This window comes from Notechis scutatus, chromosome 8 (assembly GCF_049901735.1).
Source record: "Notechis scutatus isolate UNSWTSFEM ecotype Mainland chromosome 8, rNotScu1.2, whole genome shotgun sequence".
Lineage (NCBI taxonomy): Eukaryota > Metazoa > Chordata > Lepidosauria > Squamata > Elapidae > Notechis > Notechis scutatus.
This window is the reverse complement of record NC_142016.1, coordinates 7,715,940-7,721,193: the sequence shown is the minus strand read 5'-3', so window position 1 is coordinate 7,721,193 and position 5,254 is coordinate 7,715,940. Positions and strand designations below refer to the sequence as shown.

The 5,254-nt window shown below is 41.7% G+C and overlaps 1 pseudogene; it reads right to left on the bottom strand.

Annotated features, from left to right (window-relative positions):
• Positions 1-2,506: 2,506 nt before the first annotated feature.
• LOC148129878 (uncharacterized) lies at positions 2,507-5,254 on the bottom strand (annotated as a pseudogene).

Here is a 5,254-nt window from a genome sequence, read left to right as displayed (position 1 = left end):
CGTTTAGACTTTCTTTCAGCAAACCTAAGCCAAAAAATGTTGATATGTTTCAGTTTTGCTTTTCATTAAATAGCAAAACCCATATCTAGAATAATGGTCCATAATGCTCAGTATATATCTAGCACCCCCATACTGGGTTTCTTTGGACCTATGATGTCTGCAAATACCACTTCTAAAGGTTCTTTTGTTTTGAAACCATTTAGCCTATTTGCAGGCAATACTTTGCTCTTATCTTCACAGCAAACATTACAACGCAAATATTTATCACAAGGTTTTAACCTTATTCCTTCAGATAACTCAACTGTACGTTTTAGCATTTTAAAATTTACATGCCCCAAACGCCTATGCAATAAATGGATACATTCATTATGAGGCTTTATATTATTAAATACAGTTTGTGCCTCCCTTTCTTACTATTATCTAAGACATATAATGTTCCATTTAAAGCTGCAGTTACCCTTTTGTTATCTTTTTCAATTATGCAATTATTATCTTTAAAAGTAATTACATAACCTAATTTATCTAATACCCTTACTGAAAGCAAATTAAACTTTAGTTGCGTACATACAACATTTTTATATCCTGGTTTATGCACGGACAATGTGCAAAACCTTGACCTTTCGCGTTAAGATTCCAGCCGTTAGCAAGAGATATATGTTGAGAGCTTTTAGACATTTTTATAAATTTTGTCTTATCTCTTGTGATGCAGTGGGATGCGCCACTGTCAATCACCCATATATCATTCTTCACATCAGAGTTGCTAAACGTGGCTAGTTCAAATGCTTTCTTTGGCTTTTTATATTCTGGCTTTTTCTCTTTTTGCAAAACTTTGCCAGATGTCCTCTGCTTCCACAATTAAAACACTTTTTAATTGTGTATGCCGTCGAAGATAAATTCTCTTCTTCCGGGTGCTTTATTTTGCTAAGCTGAATTCTTTCAAGCTTTGAAGATAATTTCTCTTCTTTCTTATCTTCTCTCAGCTCGTCACGCTCACGCCTTCTTCTGGCTTCTTCTAGTAGCCTGCCTGTAATCTCGGTTAATGAGAGGCTATCCTTAGGCAATACTTCCAACGAAGTCACATAGTCATCATAGCTTTGATCTAATGAAGATAATATTATGTAGACTTGTTGCAGTTCATTAAATATAAGTTCTTTTTCTTGCAATTCTTGAAAAATGCTCTTCATACAGTTTAAATGAACTAACATATCTCCATTCCTCTGAAGATGCGTTGAAAAAGCTTCCGTGTAAGATTTATATGTGCTCCTACACTGTCCCGAACATAAATCTTCCTGAGGTTCTCCCAGCAGTTTGCAGCATTTTCTTCTCCACGAATATGGACAAGCTGCTGATCACAGAGAGTCAGTCCTATGATGCATAAAGCCTGCTCATTCTTCAGTTTAAAGTCTTGTAACTTTTCATTATCATCATCATCAGCAGGATCCCAGCTACTCACATCTGGTGGGTTTGCTATAATGTCCCACAAACCTTCTTTACGTAGAAGTAAACTACATTTCATTGACCATGAAACATAGTTTGTTCCGTCCAGCCTGGATATCATGGACAGTTGTGACAAATTTACTTGTGCCATTACTCTTCAGATATTTTGACTATTTTAAACTAATTAAAACAGTTTGTTTTTACAGTAATGTGCAACTCACACCAACTCTCTCTGCTATATCCTGGTTAGTTAGACTATGCTGCTGGGCCCATAACCAATGTTAGTGTTTGGGGATTAACCCCTAGCAGAGTATTGCAGCAGTAGTCAAACCAGGCAGCCAAACGAGAGTGGAAGGGCCCCAGAGTATACACACACTGAACACAAACACTTCTTTGTAGTTTAAATAGTTTTTAATCCATTTAGAGTTAAAAGCATTGTCATTCAGTCCATTTGTCATTCACTATATTTCCATCCAGTAAGACTCACTATTACAGTCCAAGTTAAGAGTCCTTGCAATATCTTTATCAGCCGATAAAGATAGAGGAACAATCGCTGGATATTCAGCAAGACGCTCAAACAGTAGAACAGTTGAATTCCGCAGTAAATCAGCAAACAGTAGCAGACAGTATCATCTCAGTCACAGGCACAGTTACAGTCACAGTAAGACACAGTTAGTCGCAGTAAGACACAGTTAGTCGCAGTAAGACACAGTTAGTCGCAGCAGGCTTTCCAGCTTCTAATGCTTCCTTATATTGTAACTTCTAACCGCACCCTTAATCGGCTAATTGCCTGCAACATTGTGCTTAAAGTGATAAGCACTTAAACCATGATATCTAAGTTTTATATATTTATTCACCCAAACCATATTTGGTATCAATGTTATACCTAACACGCCCCTTCAGGTGGACTTCAATCTCCTCCTTCCCTAGGAGGAGACGGCTCACCTTAAAGAGGGTCGCTGGGCGATTATCTGCAGACACAATTAGTGTGGAGAAGTATTTCCACTTCGCCTCATGAATCGCCACAAGGTAGGCCTTAATAGCAGCTCTCACCCATGTTCGATCGAGTTCATCTCCTGTCTTCCGCCAGCGGCGCTCTAGATGTCTCCTCGTGCCTTTCATCCCTCTCGGTTCCTCTGTATACCACGGGACACAGCGAGGTCTATGGGTGAGGAGAAGTCACAAGGGTGCAATCTTATCCAGAACCTCAGTCACCTTCCTATTCCAAAGAGGGACTAAGAGCTCGGCCGGTCTGCATAATAGATCTGCGGTTATAACCTGCAGCTCCTTCTGGAACCCATCTCAGTCCATTAGTTGACAGGGGCGGACCAATCTAATAGGTCCTGCCTCCATGCGGGGTGTGTATGTGCAGCTTTTGAGAAACGTATTGCCACCAGACGGTGATCTGACCATGAGAAGGGGACCAAGGACAGGTTTACCAATTCCAGGTCCCATAGACCCTGGTCCGACAAGAACACCAAATCGGGAGTGTCACCACTATTACTAGTCAGGCTCTGGATAATCTGGCCCATGGAAGTCATGGTTTCTATGAAATCTCGGGCTACCTCCGACCCTGCCCCCAAAGAAGGCAGGTTGGAATCCTCCAGAACTATAAGCTTGGGGAATTCCACCGCCAGCCCTGTGGGCGAGGTCCAGGAGCCCAGGTAGGGAAGCTGCCATGCAGCAGGGAGGCTACTATAGCAGCAGCAATCCCACCTGTTCCCTTGAGCCCAATCTAAGGGAAAGGGCTCCCCAGCCAGGGACTTGCTGAATAGTACCTCTGGAGGCTACTAGAGATTCTCTGATAACAACAGGCACACCTCCTCCCTGGCCCTGAGGTCTAGACTGGTGCCATGCTCGATAACCCACTGGGAACATTTCTACAAGGGAAACGCCTCCCTCTGGACCCAGCCAGGTCTCAGTTATACAAGCCAGATGAGACTTCTCTTTGAGGATCAAATCGGCAATAAGGCTGGCCTTATTGCAGGCTGATCTCACATTTAAAAGCAGCAGTCTAAGACCAGGGCCACCACAGATCTGCTGACCAAGAAAATGAGATGAGTGCAATGGAGCAGAACACGAGATTGGTACTAAACATCGGTACTAAATATATGAGATGGGCACTATATAAATTTGCTAAATAAATTAATAAATAAAACCCACCCTCTTGTAGTTTATACAACTGTAGAAAGGTGTCAAAATGCCTTTCTTCCGAGGGTTCGATTTTCTCGCTGGGAGAGCTCTGGCGCAAGGATACGGACAACTGCTTGAAAGCTGGATCTTTTTATTTTTCAGGAAGGCGGTGGACAGCGAGAAGTCTGCGTTCCTGGGCTAGCTGGCTTCTTATGGTAAGTCCCTGGTTTTTATACCCTTTTCTCCCTTTGTGAGTTGATTTCATGTGAATGTTTGTATTTGTGCTTAATGGTTCAAATCCTGTTTGTCTTTATTCCCGCCGGAGGGCAAACTCCACGGGGTGCGGAAGGCAAACTCCGCGGTGTGGTTAGATTGTATTATCGGTTTTTCCTAATCTCTTTTAGCTTTATAATGGTTTTTTTTTCATATTTGTTTTGTGGCAATCTCCTGTCTGTCTCTTTTGTAATTTATATTTTTTGTGTGTCTTTTGTCTGTTTGTTTTGCTTATTTGGTATGTCCTGTGTTTGTAAGGGTTTCCTTTTCTTATTTGTCTAGTTTTCCTAATTACTTAGGCTTTTGTCTATAGGTATTCTTTAATACCTTTTATTTGATTCCTTTTCCTATGTAAGTTTGTTTTATGGCTGGCCTGATGTTCCCCTTGGGCTTTTCCTGTTTGAGTGACACTACTGTCTTCATGAAGTTTCCTTTCCACACAACATACCTGTGATGGAATGCAATCTGGATTCCCAGAAAAGAGGGGTTGCATTCCAGAGGCCCAAGAGACACTAAAGTTTAGGTACTTTGGGAGGAAGAGAAGACGGCTCCTCCCTAGCAATTCTCAGAGCATATATCTTTAATGATGCAAGTAGTTGCTTTTGTTTGGCAAGATTGTTTTTTTTATAGGTGAGGAACCGCTTAGAAGTAACTCTTAAATGTTTATCTTGGTGGTGGTGGTGGTGGGGGGGGCTGACAAAACCATGGTTACACATTTGATCCTAGTTTCTTTTCTATCCAGATGAAATGCAAAAACAAGTATGTTCTCCTATCATTTACCCCTTTGATATAATGTTGCAATTCATAGTATCTTCTAAAAGAAGACAGAATCCATTCGGGAATTAGGCAGCCTGGATCATCCTGGATAACAAAATCCACTTCACAAAAATCCCCCAATATAATATTGGGTGAGAGAGTGGGACAAGTCTACCTTTGCCCTTCTGGGTCTACATACACCTCAGAGTTAAGAGTGCCTGTGTTACTCACCTGCCAGCGTTCTGACTGACAAACCCAACCAAAGCAAGCACCTTCCAGATCCTGAGGAGTCTGAATGCATTGAGTACATTATTTTGGCACTGATGGAGGCAAAACCAGCTGTAACTGCAAATTCACATGCAAATTCACATCGTTACAATATGGATTTTCCCCTCCCCTATTAGTGCAGGTCACATTGTCCAATTAAGTGTCATTATTTTGTTATGAGAAAGAGTCTCTGGTCTTGACAAACACCTGCCAATGTGCTTGGGTATCACGGCTCTTGTTGAAGTCTGGAATCTGCATTCCATCTCACCTTCCCTCCCTCCCCCCTAGTTCTTTGGCAAGTTGAAAAGCAATAATGGTTGCAACAGCATAAGCATGCTTCAATCTTGACATCACCTTCACGAGGTAGAAGAACTTGAACCTGAGACAT